A 21129-nucleotide genomic window follows, 5' to 3' on the forward strand; every position below is an offset into this window, starting at 1 on the left:
GCGGGAGATCGGCCAGATGGCCTTACTGCGATGAGTGAAGGCACCTCGCCCAACAACTGGCCGTGGTTTAGTTCACTGCTATTCTTTGTAGACATTCTGCATATTCTATGAATAGCTGCGGTCTCCGGTTTTCCTCCAAAAGAAACTCGACGTCAGCTCTCTGCTTGAAACTGAACAACAACATTGAATAATTCATTGACACTTATAAATCGGAACCTTCAAAATGGTTCAAATGGCTCTGAGCACAATGGGACTTAACATCTGAGCTCATCAGTCCCCTAGAACTCAGAACTACTTAAACGTGACTAACCTAAGGACATCACACACGTCCATGCCCGATGCATGATTCGAACCTGGGACCGTAGCGGTCGCGCAGTTCCGGATTGTAGCGGCTAGAACCGCTCGGACGCACTGGCCGGCTAAATTAGTATGTAAATGTACATTACTGGCCATTAAAATTGCTACACCACGAAAATGACGTGCTACAGACGCGAAATTTAACCGACAGAAAGAGAACGCTGTGATATGCAAATGATTAGCTTTTCAGAGGATTCTAACAAGGTTGGCGCCGGTGGCGACTCCTACAACGTGCTGGCATGAGGAAAGTTTCCAACCGATTTCTCATACACAAACAGCAGTTGACCGGCGTTGCCTGGTGAAACGTTGTTGTCATGCCTCGTGTAAGGAGGAGAAATGCGTACCATCACATTTCCGACTTTAATAAAGATCGGATTGTAGCCCATCGCGATTGCGGTTTATCGTATCGCGACATTGCTGCTCGCGTTGGTCGAGATCCAATGACTGTTAGCAGAATATGAAATCGGTGGGTTCAGGAGGGTAATGCGGAACGCCGTGCTGGATCCCAAGGGCCTCATATTACTAGCAGTCGAGATGACAGGCATCTTATCCGCATGGCTGTAACGGATCGTGCAGCCACCTCTCGATCCCTGAATCAACAGATGGGGACGTTTGCAAGACAACAACCATCTGCACCAACAGTTCGACGACTTTTGCAGCAGCATGGACTATCAGCTCGGAGACCATGGCTGCTGTTACCCTTGACGCTGCATCACAGACAGGAGCACCTGCGATGGTGTACGCAACGACGAACCTCGGCGCAAGAATGGCAAAACGTCATTTTTTCGGATGAATCCAGGTTCTGTTTACAGAATCATGATGGTCGCATCCGTGTTTGGCGACATTGCGGTGAACGCATATTGGAAGCGTGTATTTGTCATCGCCATACCGGCGTATCACCCGGCGTGATGGTATGGGGTGCCATTGATTACATGTCTCGGTCACCTCTTGTTCGCGTTGACGGCACTTTGAACAGTGGACGTTACATTTGAGATGTGTTACGAGCCGTGGATCTACCCTTCATTCGATCCCTGCGAAACCCTAAATTTCAGCAAGATAATGCACGACTGCATATTGCAGGTCCTGTACGGGCCTTTCTGGATACAGAAAATGTTCGACTGCTGGTCTGGCCAGCAAATTCTCCAGATCTCTCACCAATTGAAAACGTGTGGTCAATGCTGGCCGAGCAACTGGCTCGTCACAATACGCCAGTCACTACACTTGATGAACTGTGGTTTCGTGTTGAAGCTGCATGGGCAGCTGTACCTGTACACGCCATCCAAGCTCTGTTTGATTCAATGCCCAGGCGTATCATGGCCGTTATTACGGCAAGAGGTGGTTGTTCTGGGTACTCATTTCTCAGGATCTATGCACCCAAACTGCGTGAAAATGTAATCACATGTCGTTTTTAGTATAATATATTTGTCCAATGAATACCCGTTTATTCTTGGTGTAGCAGTTTTAATGGCCAGTAGTGTATAATTTCATCAGTGTGCGAATCACTGGTAGTCAGAAGTGTTCTAGGAGCAATACGTCTCGGGATGGATAAATACAGATTCTGGATGGTTTTCAATCTGCATCATTCTCCTTGCAAGTTTAGGTAACGGTGATGGAGGTGGATAGCAGCCACGCATCCTACACCAAGGTAGACCACAAAGGCTCAACAGTATTGAGATTTGGTGCTTCAGGTGGCCAGGGGAGAAGCGACACTTCACCCTCGTGCTCGCAAAACCAGTCCTGCGGGCCGTGTGAACTGGGGCCCCGTCGTCTTCGAACACAGCATCACTGCTGTGGAACAAAGACTGTACCACGGTCACGGACTTGACATCAAAAATTATCTAAACCTTGACAGGAATGCGATCATACAGAGCACCCGTGGAATACCACGGTATCGCTGTCCAAATCATCACCCAAACCCCGCCATGTTTCGCTCTTTGGAACATACACGCAGCCAGAAGTTGGAAAGAGAATGCACCAAGACGCATCCGACCAAATTACTTTCTTCCATTTCTCCACAGTGCAGGTGTTATGGCTTCGGCATCACGTTCTCCTGTTACGGTCTTTTACGTCACTGATGAGTGGTCTTCGAATTCCAGGTCGCCCTGCAATCCTGTGATTATGGAGCTCCCTTAGTGTTTTCTTGGTGATGACAGGAATCAGAACTGCGATATTCAAGTCTGCAGTGACTTCAGCAACTGTCGTCCTCTTATTTTTCGTCAAAATACTCTTCAATGAGCGTCCCCCACTTCACTCAACACACTTTTGTCCGCGTCGTGACTTAACGGATGATGTTTTCCCGCTTTCACCGCACGCGGTCTAAATCTCCGATACGATGGCTTTTGAGATATCAGAGACTTTGGCTGCATTAGTTACTGAAGCACCCACCACTCCAGTACCAACAATTTGCCCACGTTCAAATTCGTTGACGTCCGACTTGACGCACTCACAACTACACTGTACGCTGTTATGACTGACTGACACTTGCAGTTTATTGAGGAATCTGTACAGGTGCTGTTGGTAATCAAATATACCAGCACAACCTGCAAGTTTGGCTAGATCTGCTTTTATGTTCAAGCATACGTTCCTCGCGGTGTTTCCATGTCTCCGATCGTGTTCATGTACGATGGCTCAACTTTCAGGCTATTTCTAAAAGAAGTGAACATCGTCCTCTGACATGTTAAGTCAAACACGATGGCGATATCACAATGGATGAAGGCCAGCTGTCACTCTTCTTCCTGCACTTGTGAGAACCGTCATTACCGCAGGATTCGCACAGTTTACAGTATGTTCTGCCTCTGCTTACGGAGTCGCTAACGTTGCTGTGCCAAGCATGAAATGTTAACTTTGGCTAATAGCCTCAGTAAATTCAGTACTAGCACGCTCCTCAAACGACTGATTCTCACAATGTTTGATTGTACACACTCTCCGGTCCCAAACACTGGTGATTCGCGTAACCTGGCCGCGAAAGTAGTTGCAGGGTCTTCACAATAAAACTGGATTCAATTACATAAAAACATGCATATCAAGAGAAAATCCTACCGACTAAAATCAAGCGCTCACAACAATAAAAAAGTGTACACTGTCTATGTACGCTACTTGTTTGATGCCAACTGCAAGGTAAATCCGATACTCTGCATATGGAATCCTGCAGCGTGGACCCACATCCAAATTATGAATACCGCATGATGTACATTTTAGAATGGACACGAAGGGTAAAGGTAAACGGAGAAGTGACAGAAATGTTTTCCACATCAAACGCATTTTCATTTTTGTTGTTGGTGTAAGTGGTTGCCCGCGTAAGAACCAGATTTTTATAAACGAATAGCCTTCTCTTTTCCGTCAAAAATACGGGAACAGCTCTTAGTGATTTCACTGAGTTAGAAAATACAGATCTGTCCAAGTGAGTCGTGATTTGTGTATAAGAGGCGATCAAAAGTTTCCGTTTGAGGGACGATGCTTCCACGTACAAGCAACACAACCGCAGTTCAATGCGGGTATATAAGCACCAACATTTAAGCAACGGGCTAATGCGGCTTTCGAACGGAAATTTAACTCATCATTAGGCTGTCAAGGTCGGCTTTTATTGCATGGCACTGTCCGCTAACCCGAGGAGTTTCAGTCGTTAACGCCCATCTATATTACGTAACTGAACTTACTTTCGTAATGTACAAGCTTTTTAACAAAATGTAAGATTAAAATGCTGTTATGTGTCAATGAGAATCGGATGAAAGGAATCTGAGCTGCAGTCTCTGAATATGTGTTGCGCACTTAGAGTTAGCCGGAACAGCAGTTAGCTGTCTATTGGCACAGGGGTTTCTGCCTTAACGGTCTACACAACAGCCAGACACCTGTTGCTCCGAGAACAAGCGACATGAAAACTGCTAGCTGAGGACCCGTACTGCGCATACCCATGGGCGTACATTGTAGAGTTTAATGTCTAGCATTCTCTCGCTCCTTTTCCTCGTATATGGACACAGCCTTCTAAATCCTGGGACCTAATTTGCTTCGTTGATATATTTCATTACTTTTTATGTCTCCTTTTCATTACTTGACAGCCAGGCGGCTACAGACCTATCTCCAGTGATGGAAAAACTTTTCTTCACGACTTTTATCCAAAATACACCATATTATCTCAATATTCAGATAAATTTTCTATATTAGGCGACTCTTTGAAACTACTCCACATGTATCCATATCGACGAGTCTTGCTGACAGCCCCTACGTAAATATCAGCACGAGTAATGCTACTCATGTGTCACAGTCACTGCCCTTACATCGGTGCCACACAATGTCGATTTAATGACTTTTTTCTGCATTTGCCTTCGGTTGTAATGGATATACACAATTTACGAGGGGAACATGAAAATATTTCTGTCTGGCTCTGAAATACAATTTCTTATGACAAAAGTTTTCGGCGCTGTCTATTTTTAGATAAATACACTACGTTTAAGTCTCAGGGTCTGAAAAATGCCAATTTAAGGATCCTATAACCTTCTCATTGGCATCTACAGATTTTCAAACCAGAAATTTTTCTTGATATTGGACTAAATGGAAGTCATGAGACTTCTATAAGTACTCAACACGAGGCCTTTTCAAACAATTCGTAATTGAAAGCACCCAAATTTACGACTGCCAAAACATGTTGATGGTCAGGTACAAATTCTCGAAAAAACTTCAGACTTGCAGCCGGTCGTCGTCAACAACAGTCCGCAATATTTCGACTGGGCACCTGTCAGTCATCCGCAGGACAGCCATCGAAGTGACAATGACGTCCTCCTTTTCGTAACATGTAATGTGGTCAGAAACAGTCTGAAAAGCTTGTAAAGGTGTTGCAGGGGAGGGTGTCCTGATAAATAATTGTTTCGAAAAAAATTCGATACGCTGCGCCGTTTCCGAGTTATGAAGCATTGAAGTTAGCCAATCAGGTAGTCGCGCACAAATTCAAGCAGCCAGCCAGAGACTGGTGCCACACATTTTCTTCATTTGGTTTCTTCGAAACGAACGAACGTAGCTTTTGTTCGCCTGGCTTAAATTTATCGATTCCTAATATGCACGTTTTAACTGGTAATGAGCATATGAACAAGTCATAATTCATGGCCCCACAGATGATTGCGCAATATCACATCTTGGTGCGCGCAAGTGCTTGGATTTGCGTGCGCAACGACCTGACTGGCTAACTTCAATGCTAAATAGCTCGGAAACGGCGCAATGTATCTATTTTTTTTCTGAACAATTATTTCTCATAACAGACTCCCCTGCAACACTCTTACATGCTTTTCTGACTTTCTGCCACCACGTTTTGCGCGCTGCGAGTATTCCGAGCACGCGCCAAAATCGTGTTCACATCCTGGCCACACTACCTGGCGGCAGCGACTTCCTTGAGGAACTGCGAAATTAAGATTTCCTCGGCGTTGACGCTCGTCGCGGGCACACAGGTACAAATTCTCTCGATAAATAAGACTTTTTGTAACTAATCTACTGATTCGGAATAACTGTGCAGTATTCACCCGTTACAATTTTACTCTTTGATTGGTAAGCAATAGGAACAATACGCGACATCTGCAATCGATTATGGGCCAATTTTGGTTCCTGCTTTCCGTTTTCTTCTGAAATTCAACAACAGGGATCATAAATAGACAAGCAGTTCCAGACATGTTCCTCGAGTTAATCAACGTACTTCACAGAAACACACACCGTCCAGTCAAATTAACGTGACCACTACCAATGTTTGACATCAACGTGCGACAACCACTCACAAGCAGACGGTGGCAGCACTAGCAGTGGAGGGTATATAGAGCGCGTCGGGGGAGGGGAGCGGAAAAAAGTGCAGTCGAATGCAGAAACGGAGCGATTTATTTGACGTCCTAAGGGGCCTGATCATTGGCTTTCGGACCAAGGCTTGAAGCATTTCCGAAATGGCTAGGCTTGTGTTTAACGTATACCGTGTATGGCAAAATGGCGCCGAGGCAACTGAGATGCACTACGGTCCACAGATGGCAGGGGTGAACGACGGCTGCTGAGATGTGTACGGGCGAATAGACGTGCAGATGTTGAGCACTTGATTGTCCAGGTGAACCTACGGGCTCCGACTGTCCTCAACGGCGGTTCAGCGAACGTTGTTGGTATGTATGGACCTCCACAGGAAGGGCCTAGTTGACGTACCCACGCTAACTGCTGTTCAACGGCGACGAAGGTTGCAATTTTCACGCTAATACCGCAACTGGACGTTCAATGAATGGCAAAAGGTGGCCTTTTCAGGTGAATCACGTTTTATGCTCCTTCAGACTGATGCCTTCGATTTTTTTTTTGTTTCATCAGTCTCCTGAGTGGTTTGATGCGGCCCACCAGAAATTCTTCTCCTGTGCCAATCTCTTCATCTATCTCAGAGTAGCACTTGCAACCTACGCCCTCAATTATTTGCTGGATGTATTCCAATCTCCTTCTTTCTCTACAGTTTTTGCCCTTTACAGCTCCCTCTAGCACCATGCAAGTCGTTCCCTGATGTCTTAAGAGATGTCCTATCATCCTGTCCTTTCTCCTTGTCAGTATTTTCCACATATTCCTTTCCTCTCCGATTCTTCGCAGAACCTCCTCATTCATTACCTTATCAGTCAACCTAATTTTCAACATTCGTCTGTAGCAGCACACCTCAAATGCTTCGATTATCTTATATTCCGGTTTTCCCATAGTCCATGTTTCACTACCATACAATGCTGTGCTCCAAACGTACATTCTCAGAAATTTCTTCCTCACATTAAGGCCCGTGTTTGATACTGTTAGACTTCAAGAGAAACCCTTTTTGTCAGTGCTAGTCTATTTTTGATGTCCTCCTTGCTCCGTCCATCATTGCTTATTTTGCTGCCTAGGTAGTAGAATTCCTTAACTTCATCTACTTCGTGACCATCAATCCTGATGATAAGTTTCTCGCTGTCCCCATTTCTGATACTTCTCATTACTTCAGTCTTTCTTCGATTCACTCTCAGTCCATACTCTGTACTCCTTAGATTTGATTCTATTCAATAGGACCTGTAATTCTTCTTCCCTTTCACTGAGTATAGCAATCATCACCAAATCTTGTCACTGATATCCTATAACCTTGAGTTTTAATTCCACAAATCCTTTCTTTTATTTCCAAAATTGCTTCTTCGATGCGCAGATTGAACAGTGGGGGCGACGTACTACGTCCCTGTCTTACATCCTTTTTAATCCGAGCACTTCGATCTTGTTATTCCACTCTTATTACGACTTGGCTCTTGTACAAGTTGTACGTTACCCGTAGTTCCCTATAGCTTACCTCTATCTTACTCAGAAATTCGAATATATTGCACCATCATACACTGTCGAACGCTTTTCCCAGGTCGACAAATCCTACGGACTTGTCTTGACTAGTCCTGCTTTCATTATCAACTGCAATCTCAGAATTGCCTCTGGTGCCCTTACCTTCTCTAAAGCCAAACGGATAGATTCAGCAATCATGTAATTCTTCTTCACTTTCACTCTGGATAGCAATGTCATCAGCGAATCATATCTCTGATATCCTTTCACCTTGAATTTTAATTCCACTTCTGAACCTTTCTTTTATTTGCGCCTTTATTTTCTTCGGTGTACAGAATGAACAATACAGGCGAAAGACTACATCCTTGTCTTGTTGTTGTTGTTGTGGTCTTCAGTCCTGAGACTGGTTTGATGCAGCTCTCCATGCTGCTCTATCCTGTGCAAGCTTCTTCATCTCCCAGTACCTACTGCAACCTACATCCTTCTGAATCTGCTTAGTGTATTCATCTCTTGGTATCCCCCTATGATTTTTACCCTCCACGCTGCCCTCAAATACTAAATTGGTGATCCCTTGATGCCTCAGAACATGTCCTACCAACCGATCCCTTCTTCTGGTCAAGTTGTGCCACAAACTTCTCTTCTCCCCAATCCTATTCAATACTTCCTCATTAGTTATGTGATCTACCCATCTAATCTTCAGCATTCTTCTGTAGCACCACATTTCGAAAGCTTCTATTCTCTTCTTGTCCAAACTATTTACCGTCCATGTTTCACTTCCATACATGGCTACACTCCATACAAATACTTTCAGAAATGACTTCCTGACACTTAAATCTATACTCGATGTTAACAAATTTCTCTTCTTCAGAAACGCTTTCCTTGCCATTGCCAGTCTACATTTTATATCCTCTCTACTTCGTCCATCATCAGTTATTTTGCTCCCCAAATAGCAAAACTCCTTTACTACTTTAAGTGTCTCATTTCCTAATCTAATACCCTCAGAATCACCCGACTTAACTCGACTACATTCCATTATCCTCGTTTTGCTTTTGTTGATGTTCACCTTATATCCTCCCTTCAAGACACCATCCATTCCGTTCAACTGCTTTTCCAAGTCCTTTGCTCTCTGACAGAATTACAATGTCATCGGCGAACCTCAAAGTTTTTATTTCTTCTCCATGGATTTTAATACCTACTCCAAATTTTTCTTTTGTTTCCTTTACTGCTTGCTCAATATACAGATTGAATAACATCGGGGAGAGCCAAAACCCTGTCTTACTCCCTTCCCAACCACTGCTTCCCTTTCATGTCCCTCAACTCTTATAACTGCCATCTGGTTTCTGTACAAGTTGTAAATAGCCTTTCGCTCCCTGTATTTTACCCCTGCCACCTTTAGAATTTGAAAGAGAGTATTCCAGTCAACATTGTCAAAAGCTTTCTCTAAGTCTGCAAATGCTAGAAACGTAGGTTTGCCTTTCTTTAATCTTTCTTCTAAGATAAGTCGTAAGGTCAGTATTGCCTCACGTGTTCCAGTATTTCTACGGAATCCAAACTGATCTTCCCCGAGGTCAGCTTCTACTAGTTTTTCCATTCGTCTGTAAAGAATTCATGTTAGTACTTTGCAGCTGTGGCTTATTAAACTGATTGTTCGGTAATTTTCACATCTGTCAACACCTGCTTTCTTTGGGATTGGAATTATTATATTCTTCTTGAAGTCTGAGGGTATTTCGCCTGTTTCATACATCTTGCTCACCAGATGGTAGAGTTTTGTCAGGACTGGCTCTCCCAAGGCCGTCAGCAGTTCCAATGAATTTTGTCTACTCCGGGGGCCTTGTTTCGACTCAGGTCCTTCAGTGCTCTGTCAAACTCTTCACGCAGTATCGTATCTCCCATTTCATCTTCATCTACATCCTCTTCCATTTCCATAATATTGTCCTCAAGTGCATCGCCCTTGTATAGACCCTCTATATACTCCTTCCACCTTTCTGCTTTCCCTTCTTTGCTTAGAACTGGGTTTCCATCTGAGCTCTTGATGTTCATACATGTGGTTCTCTTATCTCCAAAGGTCTCTTTAATTTTCCTGTAGGCAGTATCTATCTTACCCCTAGTGAGATAAGCCTCTACATCCTTACATTTGTCCTCTAGCCATCCCTGCTTAGCCATTTTGCACTTCCTGTCGATCTCATTTTTGAGACGTTTGTATTCCTTTTTGCCTGCTTCATTTACTGCATTTTTATATTTTCTCCTTTCATCAATTAAATTCAATATTTCTTCTGTTACCCAAGGATTTCTACTAACCCTCTTCTTTTTACCTGCTTGATCGTCTGCTGCCTTCACTACTTCATCCCTCAGAGCTACCCATTCTTCTTCTACTGTATTTCTTTCCCCCATTCCTTTCAATTGTTCCCTTATGCTGTCCCTGAAACTCTGTACAACCTCTGGTTCTTTGTTTATCCAGGTCCCATCTCCTTAAATTCCCACCTTTTTGCAGTTTCTTCAGTTTTAATCTACAGGTCATAACCAATAGATTGTGGTCAGAGTCCACATCTGCCCCTGGAAATGTCTTACAATTTAAAACCTGGTTCCTAAATCACTGTCTTACCATTATATAATCTATCTGATACCTTTTAGTATCTCCAGGGTTCTTCCATGTATACAACCTTCTATCATGATTCTTAAACCAAGTGTTAGCTATGATTAAGTTGTGCTCTGTGCAAAATTCTATCAGGCGGCTTCCTCTTTCATTTCTTAGCCCCAATCCATATTCACCTACTACTTTTCCTTTTCTCCCTTTTCCTACACTCGAATTCCAGTCACTCATGACTATTAAATTTTCGTCTCCCTTCACTATCTGAATAATTTCTTTTATTTCATCATACATTTCTTCAATTTCTTCGTCATCTGCAGAGCTAGTTGGCATATAAACTTGTACTACTGTAGTAGGTGTGGGCTTCGTATCTATCTTGGCCACAATAATGCGTTCACTATGCTGTTTGTAGTAGCTTACCCGAATTCCTATTTTCCTATTCATTATTAAACCTACTCCTGCATTACCCCTATTTGACTTTGTGTTTATAACCCTGTAGTCACCTGACCAGACGTCTTGTTCCTCCTGCCACCGAACTTCACTAATTCCCACAATATCTAACTCTAACCTATCCATTTCCCTTTTTAACTTTTCTAACCTACCTGCCCGATTAAGGGATCTGGCATTCCACGCTCCGATCCGTAGAACGCCAGTTTTCTTTCTCCTGATAACGACATCCTCTTGAGTAGTCCCCGCCCGGAGATCCGAATGGGGGACTATTTTACCTCCGGAATATTTTACCCAAGAGGACGCCATCATCATTTAATCATACAGTAAAGCTGCATGCCCTCGGGAAAAATTACGGCCGTAGTATCCCCTTGCTTTCAGCCGTTCGCAGTACCAGCACAGCAAGACCGTTTTGGTTATTGTTACAAGGCCAGATCAGTCAATCATCCAGACTGTTGCCCTTGCAACTACTGAAAAGGCTGCTGCCCCTCTTCAGGAACCACACGTTTGTCTGGCCTCTCAACAGATACCCCTCCGTTGTGGTTGCACCTACGGTACGGCTATCTGTATTGCTGAGGCACGCAAGCCTCCCCACCAACGGCAAGGTCCATGGTTCATGGGGGGATCCTTGTCTTACACCCTTCTTAATCCGAGCACTTCGTTCTTGGTCGCCCATTGTTATTATTCCGTCTTGGCTCTTGTACATATCGTATGTTACCCGTCTCTCCCTATAGCTTACCCCTGTTTTTCTCAGAATTTCGAGCATCTTGCACCATCATATACTGTCGGACGTGTACGGCGTGAAATGTCTGAAAACAAGTTTCCTACATGCTTTATGGTCTGGAGAATGTTTTTGACGTTTTTATCGTGAAGAAGTTCAACAGTTGCTGTTGCAGCCATGTTTAAAATTTTGAAGAATGTTTTTGAGTTATTCTCTCAGTGATCTCATCATTCTGGAAGGCACAGTGGATTAAGACAAGCATGCAACTTGGTGGCCACGTCCACCCCTACATGCAGCTTGTTTTTCCTCGGCACCGTAACATCACCCAACAGGACAATGCAACATGTCAAGCAACTCACGGTGTACCTGTGTGGTTCGAAAGGCACCAGGGTGAGTTTACTGTATCCCCCTGGTCACCAAACTCCCCGGATATAAACCCAATCGCGAATCTGTGGTACCACCTCGACGTGCTGTTCACGTCGTGGATCTTCCACCGAGAACACCTTCCGCAGCTGGCCACATCCTAGTCGGTACCTTCCAGTGCCTCACTGACTCTCATCCTGCACATCTAGCACTGGTCCGCGCTGCAAAAGGTGGTTATTTAGGCTTCTGACAAACGGCCACATTAATGTGCCTGGACGCTGTGAGCTGTGGCGAGCTGGCGCCAGTCTTATTTCGTTCATGTATCGTTGAGATCGATGGTGGTTGAGGTAAACTATCTTTGCTTTTCGCGTGTCTTATCTTCGCAGGTGAAGCGAGTTGGTTGTTAGCCTTCGACGGGTAACCCTCGAGATCTCGTGTCATTCGTGGGAGAGACTACTGTCAACAGCTGCCGAACGAGTGTGATGACCGTTACACGCTGTGCTGTGAAATTAGTTGGGCGTTTTGCCGACATGGACAGCTTGGAGATACTAGTTCTGTGACTTCGCTGGAAAGCAGTGAAGCTGTGGAACCCGCTCCCTCGTATTATGTAACTGATATGGAGTAAGTCGTCGTAATTGTTTGTTCACTGACGCACTCATAGATTTTAAAACACTCCGTCATCAGGCCACAAGTGGCCCATCGGGACCATCCGACCGCCGTGTCATCCTCAGCTGAGGATGCGTATAGGAGGGGCGTGTGGTCAGCACACCGCTCTCCCAGTCGTTATGATGGTTTTCTGTGACCGGGGCCGCTACTATTCGGTCGAGTAGCTCCTCAATTGACGTCATGAGGCTGAGTGCACCCCGAAAAATGGCAACAGCGCATGGCGGCCCGGATGGTCACCCATCCAAGTGCCGGCCACACCCGACAGCGCTTAACTTCGGTAATCTGACGGGAACCGGTGTAGCCACTGCAGCAAGGCCGTTGCCCCAGAGATTTCATACTTTATTATTATTATTATGGGAGACTTTCTTGGCCTAGTTAAATGGCGGCCGATATTTGAAAATTTTCTAATAAGTTTTTCGTGTCTCTTGCAATCAAATGATTTTATGTTGCTGTTTTTAAAGCCTGCACTCTATTAATACAATTGTCCATGTATAAGTGAGTCAAAGGTTCTTCCCAGTGTTTCTATGTTTCAGAGTTATTGGAATGTCTTTGTGACTCGGGCAGAAACTTTTAACTGTGCCAGCGCCTTGGCGGGGAGTAAAATGTCATCCGAGGTCTAGGCCTGGCAAAGAACCTGGCCACTGCCGGAGTTGGTCAAATATCCCTTTCCAAAGTTTAGTATTTATCTTCCTTCCGTCAAGGCGGGTTAGGCTGGTAGATATATATTTTGTATGTAACGTGTTTGTATATGAACTTGTTTTCTTAAATATTACGAACTGGCTAAACCTTAAACTAGCACCTACTGAGTTCCTCGCGCAGCTTTTTCTAGCAATCTTTTATTAACATGTCTCAGTATGTAAACATTTATTTCTTCAAGACCAGTGTCTCTCTTGTAGTTTTTTTAAATTAAGTGATTCTATCATGTTATGTAAGGGCATCTTAGTTTGGCACTAGTGTTCAAGTGTTATTAAGTCACCCTTTACCTGTAATCGTTGCATTGTACCTATTTTGAGGGAAGTCCTATATGGGAGTTTGAAGTTCTCAAGTTTGCCAGTGACCCCCTTTTCTTAATATGGAATTGTTTGTTAGAGTACTGAGTACGTTGGGTTTCTAATTGTATTTGCAAAGTTTTATCTAATGGCTCGTCCACAATTTTTAATTGTCAATTTTGTTTTAAAGGGGTAATATCAATAAACTGTCTTAATTATAAATTGTGACTACGAACCATGATTCCATCCCGCTTCCTCTCTTATGATATTTAAGATGTGGTGTGTAAGTGTGGTACGATTAAGGAATAACGTACCACGGTGTATAACGTCTCCATACTCTTCCTTCGATTCCAGCAAAAATTGTCGAAATTATCGGTGTAATAATGTGTGTGGCTTAAGAACATTTGATCACGTACTCCATACCTGCTAATTTAGCTCAAAAAGCTTCTTGATTACTAAGCAGTGAATACCGCACAAATCATTGTTGATAAATGTATTTTTTCCTCTTTCATCGTCAACTAAGTCTTTAAATTATTTGTGCATGGTGTTTAAATGCCATTTTGTTGCAAACCCGCAGTATTCATCGAGTATAGAACTGCATAATAGTCATTATGAATTTTCAAGGCTTGTGACAATGGACTGCTAGACAGCCTCTTTCTGCGTAAACTGACATAGGATCTCTGAACGTCATTTATACCACAACATTTCTGCCGAAATGAAGACAGTCATGCCGACCGAAAAATGCTGCACCGAATGCCGGAAGAAAAGGGTCGGACTGTACCGAGTATTTACGAGAAGGATCGAGCATAGCCGAGACGTAACGAGTAGTGCCGAGACAGGCCGATCTCAGTTTACTCGAATGATCTATTTATAGTATCTGCCAACAAAAGGGCTATTTTAGAGGAAAATAGTAGGGAAATTCCTGAAACACTTAGCAGTTTGTATGCAGAAAATGTGTGCAGAAAATAAATTAACGATAGCAGCACACAAATCAGTTTATACAGCATGTTACGCTAAAGGAACATCGTCAAGATCGAGAAAGTCCACTATCAGAATAAATGACCAACTTGTGAACAGAAAAAAGGAAAAAAGGACTACCTTTGTATAACTTCTACGAAAATCAAAACTTCAACGCACACGTGGAAATCATTTGTCAGAGAAGCATTAAAATCTAGAACAGAAAGCTACATCTGGTCAAAGAAGTTATTAGCTGCCTGCGACTGCAATAAAAACGCACCACAACGCATTCTCAATCTCTATTGTGAGCTACTGACAGACGACAGGGCGTCATAGGGCCAGAAAGATAAAGACAGTACATAATTTCCGGCGAGCACAGTGGAGTTTTCTCCTGCACTCAAAAGAGCGAATATGATAAGGTAACGGAGACAGTGGGCACAACGGCCACATCGAAAAAGGAAATTAAAGCATGCACTGAGAGAGAACGGCAAGAAATGAACCTACCAGTTCCTTATTAAAATAAAAGAAACATTAAGAATGCCGTACTTCAACCCGATCAAGGGAGCAACACACTACATCTTGAGATATGGTCCATATCCCAGCTACTTACCGAGGTACACTATCCCACAGCAGGCAAATGCGAATGCTGAGTAATAGCACACCGAATCACATCATCTGGGAGTATGCCAACAGACATCTCAAATAAATAATTGCTAATACAGCAGTTTATAGCACAATAAGGAATGAGGAGCTGTGGCAAAAGCCGACAGCCGAGATATCAGCTTACAGACTGGAAGGTCACGGCCGAAAGGCAACTAACAAGAGGCCACACATCATAAGACACACCATCGCAGAACACCCAACTACAACGACCTTTTGGAAGCAGCGACATTAGCCTCGGGAAGACCAGGAAGGACCTCCTGAGATCCTGACAGACATTTCACAATCTCCACTCATTTGGCAACCCACCCCCTGTGAATTCTGACTTATGTCTCTAGTCTACATAGCAGGGGTTGACCATCCAGACAAAAAGAGAAAATAAACTTTTGCTTGAGATGTCAAGCACATTAGTGCAATTTTTTTCTTTTGCTGTGTAGTATAGTCCAGTGTTGCGTAGTATAGCGTAGTTGACAATATTATAAATGACAAAACCTTTATGTAGTAATGGGGTATAGCATAGCAAGGCAGCAGCGTATGTCTTCTCGATTCAGGATGAGCATATGCACCAGATTTGCAGAGACTTGCATCAAGATTTTTGTAATGTAGATACCGATCTTTTTCTCTTAAACACAATAAAGTGGAATCTTGAACTCTACGCGAACGGGCCTTGGAAAGCCCAACGGTACCGATCGACGTGGTCATCAACAGCCGATAGGGGTTACTGGATACGGGTAAGGAGGGGCATGTGGTTGGGTTGTTTGGGGAAGGAGACCAGACAGCGAGGTCATCGGTCTCATCGGATTAGGGAAGGAAGGAGAAAGAAGTCGGCCGTGCCCTTTGAAAGGATCCATCCCGGCATTTGCCTGGAGCGATTTAGGGACATCACGGAAAACCTAAATCAGGATGGCCGGACGCGGGATTGAACCGTCGTCCTCCCGAATGCGGAGGGGCATGTGGCCAATACTCAGTTTTCCCAGCTATTGTCAGCTTTCGTGACCGGAGCCGCTCCTTCTCAGTCAAGTAGCACCTCAACTTGCCTTCACGAGGACTGAGAGCAACCCGCTTGCGAACAGCGCCGGGCAGACCCGCACGATCGCCCATCCAAGTCGTAGCCAAGAGCGATAGCGCTTTACATTGGTGATGTGACGGAAACCGGCGTTAACACTGCGGCAAAGCCTTTGGAACAATACTGGTGAGTTACACTAATACACTTGAAATTTTGTATTAAACGGCAGATAAATAAATACCTGAATACACTTGTGGCTACACTTCTTAGCCGTATTGATGCTATTATCAGCTTACGGCCGCGTTTCACGATATTCGCGTTATGTATCCTATGGGTGTCTTTTTCTGGTATTTTTCTTAAGCCACAGTTTGGTGGAACACACACACACACACACACACACAGGGGAGAGAGCTCACTTAGAGTTCCCGTAGCAAAATGGGGCCCTGAGACGGCGGCTGGTCACGAACTGTGGGGTGCTGTGGCTGTGCCTTGCTCCACACCCCACGCTAGCCACTGCCGCCGCTGTTGCAGATTTGCGCACCAATCTGCTAATGGCTCCCGCGTAGGACTCCTCCCCCCCTTCCCCACACACACACAGCTGCACGGCACAGAACGATGCCTCGTCTAACTCGCGAGACCACTGAAATACGGTCCGCGGAAGGTCAGGGTCGCAAACCTCTCCTACTGCAGACGCCAGACAGTTCAAACGCTGCGAGTGGGGTGGTTTTAATTTGTGCTCTAATTGCGCGTGCCGCTACCCTTTACGTGACCTCCTCCAATAACTTGTAATGAAAAGGCTGAGAGGGAGAGGGGAGAGAGAGAGAGAGAGAGAGAGAGAGAGAGAGAGAGAGAGAGAGAGAGAGAAGAGAGGAAAAATAGATCCAACCAGAAAACAAGATGAAAGCAGTGGCTTGCAGACTAGTTGAAGACAAACAAGACAGCGTTTCATCGAATTTTCATCTTTCCTTTCCACTTCACAGCCTTCCTCCGCTATTATTTTTCCACACTCCTGGCTTGTGTCTTCGATTCAATTCGCCGTTAACCTCCCATACCCTAAAACGACGAATTTTCCACTGCTGTAAACATGTAATGCACTTTTGTTTGGCAACATCAAGTACGCCCCATTCAGAATATATCTACTTGATTTCGAGCTCCAGTACGCTTTCAGATCATATCGTTATGAGCACCAGCGAGCGAGGTGGGGCAGTCACAAGACTGGACGCGTATTCGGAAGGATGGAGGTTCAAACACCACCACCTAAATGGAAAGACCTAACAACTTGCGAGAATTTGAAGCTGTGACGTCTGCGACAAACAGCGAAAGTCAACAATTGTCTTGTATCAACAACATTTTGGGCATAAAAAAAACTCTTTTTTCTGTATAATCGCTTCGAGATTGTTATTTAACTACCCAGAACTCATATTGTGTTACTAAGTAGTGTTTGTGTGACTTTGACGCAGAATGATACATATTCATGCAGTTTCATCTTCGGTCATGAAGTGTTGCGTATCGAAATGTAACGGAAATTACACAGCAGGAAACAAGGTTCATGTGTTCAAATTCCTTAAAGACGATGCAATGAGGCATAAAAAGCTCCAATCAATTCAAAGGCATTACTCAGTGCTAAGTTTTGTTCTGAATGTAATTTAGTAAAGCATGCTTTAGATTAAGGTATCTTATTGTTCGCCTTTCAACGGAATTGAATATGTTACGATTAATGTAATTCACTGTTAATTTTTCAGGTGTATCACAGGCATTTCAAAGTTAGAGACATTATCAGGGAAGTAACTGCCACAGACGCAAAAATCATAATTGCTTCATTCAAATGCCTTGCCAGACATTTGTCCGATCTGTCCAGCTTACATATCTTCAGTTGCAGGTTCATCCAGAGAGGTACCATAAGAAAAATAAAGCACGTTGGAGGCGGCAGTATTGCAGGAAAGCATCAATATTTGTATAGCCAGCCATAACGAATATTTAAAAATAATTTCATATAACACCCTTCAGGAACTGAAAGATAAATATACGTATTATCCTTACAGAAGAATTGGGTGAAAATAGTGAACGAAGATTGCATATTTTTGTGTGTATCGATCTTATTGTGCAATCCCATTACTTAGTGTGTATTGTGATTGGTAATCATTTAAAAGGGGTGATGTAATCAAAAAGAACTTACATTAAACAAAATTTTAGTCGCTTAACTTGCTCTTGAAGTGGCACTGGTAACAGAAAACTGGGAATACAACCGACTGTGATGTCTGTACCTCAGTGTTTTTGTACAAAAATGTTTGGAAATGCGTGAAAGATTTACTAAATAATTACTGTGCATTTAAAAACTCCCTACATCTTCCCAACAGTTCATGCGCTCGAAAACTACTCATTTTTCCAAAGACATCAGCAGCTTTGTTTACATATGTGCTAGTCGCGTTGTACATGCTGTGGACGAAATTATGCGCTCTTAATATTTTTTTGCCTCTTCTTTCACATAAACGTCTATACATGTTTTCAATGTTAACTAACTTAATTCAAGTATCAACTCAAAGGTCGCTAACATTACGAACCAAAATTCTTTTGGTGCTGGTTGCTTTATATTTCGTTCGTCGATTGGCTATGACGTCACAATACGGTTGCCTGGTCTTGTCTCTAGGTGGGGTTGATTAACATCCCTGTCCGGCCATTCAGATTTACATTTCCCGTGACTTTTTTACATCTCATGAAACGCAGCAATATTCACAGCAATCCAGGAAAGCGTTTCTGTCTTTATTCCAGTTATGGAATGTACAGAGGTAATTAATTTCGGTCTACGATGTTAATCACAGACCGAAATCAATTATCTGTTGAATAAGACTGTGGTACGTAAGACATACATTCCTTACATTTGTTAAGATGTATGGGCGATTTCGTTCCCCGAGACGACCGTGTACTCTGTCTCTGATGGACACTCTGTTGACGGGGCGTTAAGCCCTCGTCTTTCTTCCTTCAGGATGTCTCACAGATGTGACGTCTCAAGTCGTTATATCTGGTATAATTCACATGATGTACACTAGAAATTTAGATATACAGGGCCAGGCGTCTACTTTTTTTCACCACTGTTCATCTTTGATTCGTTAAAGATATATGAAATCTCTTCACCAGGGGTTCATGAATCAAAGCGTTTTCACAAATTCATTAATCACCTACGAACAGGAGTGGACTTTGTAATGCAAATGTGATATTATTATGTCAGAATAACAGATCTGTAAGGGGCACTCTTAGTAATACAACTCTTTTGTAGGTCTTTTAAGATATTCTGGAGTAAAATTACGGTGTATTTGCCGATCTTTTGCTGTTATTTGGGCTGCTCGCCGTGTCGCCCGAAAGTTTACGCTACTCTCTACAGCAGGGGTGCACAACCCTTCAGTTTTTCTGGGCCACACTAGAAGAAGGTGAGTAGTTTTGGGCCACACATAATATACTTGACGCTACTAACAATAACCGCTGAGAGAGAGAGAGAGAGAGAGAGAGAGAGAGAGAGAGAGAGGAGGGGGGGGGGGGGGGGGATGAGATGGATCAGAGAGAATAGTATCGTTTAGCGAAGCTTTCAAATTGAAAACATTCAATTTGTCGTAACTTTCCATGAACGGAATTTTATTGACTAACTTATTTAATTATTTATTTTTTCCGGTAGTGTTATAGATTCTCGTTTCTTGGGCCGGATGCGGCTCGCAGATTGGGATCTCCTGTTCTACGGTAACTAGCGTCGACGAGGCATGCGATACTTGATAGTTACTCCGTCCTCAACGTGGAGGAAGTAAATCTTCCATGGCGGGCCTTTCAGACGGTCGAAATAGCAACATAAAAGTGCCTACAATTAATGTATTTCACTCTAGTGTCTTGTGAGATTTACAAAACAATTTGTCTCGTACAGATATGCTATTCTGTTGCAATACAGTACTATAGTATAAATTAAAAGAAAACTGAGTTGATGCATGTATATTGGTGATTCATGAAGGTACGAAAGTATAAACCGTTCCGAAAGTCGTGGTGGCCGTACGTCGCAAACTACGAACGCCCAAAGTGGACCCAAGATTTTACACTTTGTTGATTCAACCCATGTGTACAAACGGGTTCGTATCTCAGAGGGTCATCCTCTACCTATGTGATTTTTGACGTGTACTGTCAAATGGTAATGTACCAGTTAACTGTAGAAAAAATGCAACTGCGACTCTGCCTACATACACTCCTGGAAATTGAAATAAGAACACCGTGAATTCATTGTCCCAGGAAGGGGAAACTTTATTGACACATTCCTGGGGTCAGATACATCACATGATCACATTGACAGAACTACAGGCACATAGACACAGGCAACAGAGCATGCACAATGTCGGCACTAGTACAGCGTATATCCACCTTTCGCAGCAATGCAGGCTGCTATTTTCCCATGGAGACGATCGTAGAGATGCTGGATGTAGTCCTGTGGAACGGCTTGCCATGCCACCTCAGTTGGACCAGCGTTCGTGCTGGACGTGCAGACCGCGTGAGACGACGCTTCATCCAGTCCCAAACATGCTCAATGGGGGACAGGTCCGGAGATCTTGCTGGCCAGGGTAGTTGACCTACACCTTCTAGAGCACGTTGGGTGGCACGGGATACATGCGGACGTGCATTGTCCTGTTGGAACAGCAAGTTACCTTGCCGGTCTAGGAATGGTAGAACGATGGGTTCGATGACGGTTTGGATGTACTGTGCACTATTCAGTGTCCCCTCGACGATCACCAGTGGTGTACGGCCAGTGTAGGAGATCGCTCCCCACACCATGATGCCGGGTGTTGGCCCTGTGTGCCTCGGTCGTATGCAGTCCTGATTGTGGCGCTCACCTGCACGGCGCCAAACATGCATACGACCATCATTGGCACCAAGGCACAAGCGACTCTCATCGCTGAAGACGACACGTCTCCATTCGTCCCTCCATTCACGCCTGTCGCGACACCACTGGAGGCGGGCTGCACGATGTTGGGGCGTGAGCGGAAGACGGCCTAACGGTATGCGGGACCGTAGCCCAGCTTCATGGAGACGGTTGCGAATGGTCCTCGCCGATACCCCAGGAGCAACAGTGTCC

General features: G+C 44.0%; 1 protein-coding gene and 1 pseudogene across 1 annotated transcript in view; both read right to left on the reverse strand.

The window, feature by feature from the left end:
- LOC124605405 (ankyrin repeat domain-containing protein 29-like) overlaps positions 1 to 21129 on the reverse strand; it is a 619167-nt gene that overhangs the window by 589412 nt on the left and 8626 nt on the right. The window lies entirely within an intron of this gene.
- Positions 12622 to 12739, reverse strand: LOC124556337 (annotated as a pseudogene).

Source organism: Schistocerca americana, chromosome 1 (genome assembly GCF_021461395.2).
Source record: "Schistocerca americana isolate TAMUIC-IGC-003095 chromosome 1, iqSchAmer2.1, whole genome shotgun sequence".
NCBI lineage: Eukaryota > Metazoa > Arthropoda > Insecta > Orthoptera > Acrididae > Schistocerca > Schistocerca americana.